Source organism: Canis aureus, chromosome X (genome assembly GCF_053574225.1).
Source record: "Canis aureus isolate CA01 chromosome X, VMU_Caureus_v.1.0, whole genome shotgun sequence".
Classification (NCBI taxonomy): Eukaryota; Metazoa; Chordata; class Mammalia; order Carnivora; family Canidae; genus Canis; species Canis aureus.
The window spans coordinates 122,415,424-122,417,410 of record NC_135649.1 but is presented as its reverse complement, the minus strand read 5'-3'; positions in this window follow the sequence as shown (position 1 = coordinate 122,417,410).

Genomic DNA, 1,987 nt, shown 5'->3' with positions numbered 1-1,987 from the left:
TTAATTTAATAAATCAAACATTCATTAACTTGTTAAATTATTATATTAATATAACATAATAAATATCATTATATTCATATAATATAATAAATATCATATAAACATTATATTAATATAATATAATAAGTATCATATGAATATTATTATATCAATATGTAATATTAATATATAATATATTAATATATTAATATTGTATATATTAATATACAATATTACTATATAAATAAATATATTCAAAATATAATTAGATTATATTTAATTTAATAGTAAGTCAAATATACAATATTGATATATGTCATAACACACAACATATAGCATATTATAATTTAATAAATATATTACAATTGATAAATTATTGTGTGCATAAATTATTTATTAGTATATAAATTATTATATAGATTATAATTAAATATTAAATGTGTATTTTATATATTATATAATAAATAGATATTTACTATATATGTATTTTGTGAAGTGCTTGTTCAAATATTTTGTCAATAGCTTATTAGTTTGTCTTTTGGAATAAAGTTCTTTAGACATTCTGAATATACACCTATAAATATAAATATGTAATAATATTTTCTCCAGGATGTGGCTTATCATTTAACTTTCTTAATGCTGTCATCCCAAGAGGGGATGATTATTAATTTGGATAAAGTCCAATTTGTCAATTTTTCTCTAGTATGGTTCATGATTTCCATGTTCTAGGACGTCTGCGCGTATCGCAAATTCCGTAAGATTCCCTGGTGTGTTTTCTCCCGGAAGGTTGATAGTTGCAGGGCGTACATTCAGGGCTATGGGTCATCTTGTGTGTGGAAATAAAGCCCAGCCATGTGAAAAATGCAAGGCGGGTTTATTATTCAGAGGTCACTTTAGCAGGGGTGTTGGCCACCATCTCTGTGTCTGGTGGACGCTGGTACGCAGCTGGGGGTGTGGGACAGGTTTGTTGGTGGGAAAAAGGAAGGCTTCAGGGGTGCCCTGAGCAGAGCCTACGGGTGTGGGGAGGATGCGGGTGGCTCTCTACAAGTAGGGCATCCCATAGGATGGGTTAGGGGACCATGTCTGGCTCTCTGGTTGGTCCTAAATAGGAAGTTGGTCAAAACATAGGGAAGCCTTTAGTTACTGATCAAGTCCTGTCCAATGGGGCCTGGTTGTTCCAGAAGTGATGGTTTAATTCCTTGGAAAGTCATGGGGACGGACATCTGGCTCCTTGCATGACTGATGTGGAGATAGCAGGCTGGCTTTCTGGGCTGGTCCCCGTAGATGAGGGCTGGTCCCCTGGGTAGCTCGTGGGCCGGGTTCTGTTCTTAAACATGCTCTGCCCATTGTCCGTTTGTATATTGAGTCTCCCAGTAATTGTGTGTTGTCCCGCTTTGTGGGATGTTGTTATGCAGCAAACACACCCACACAGTTGAGTTTAGGGGCTCTTCTTGCTCAAGTGGTCAGGACCTGTGTGATGATGGCCACCAGCCAGCAGCAGTAGCCGAGGATTCCAGCCTCTAGGCTGGGGTGACCCTGTCCACTCCTGGGCAAAAACCCGTTTCTGCTCTGGCTGGTGTAACACAAGTAGCATCAACAACATCCCCAAACGTCCCTCCTCTGCCATTAGCTTACCAGGCTGTCTCCAGCTGTTGTTTGCATCTTGGGACAACTCAACATTTTTAGAAAGCGGTCAGCTTCCCAAAGCTACTTGTTAGCTGGGTGAACTGGTTAAATGTTTTTTTTTTCTCAAAATATTGATCCACCCAGTGCAAATATCACTTGTTTTCCTGACGCTTTTCATCACTGTCCTGAGACAGTCTCTTCAGTCTGCTGATAAAGCCTGAAAATGCTCTATAGGAACTTTTTGTTACTCCTGGGACTGAGATTCAGGGAATAAAAGGGCGATGTCGATACCTACTATCTTATTTTTTTTCTGGTCCGTAATATCGTTGGTTAACAAATGTATTGTGGAAAATTATTTTTGGATTTCCTAAGGGCGTTGTAA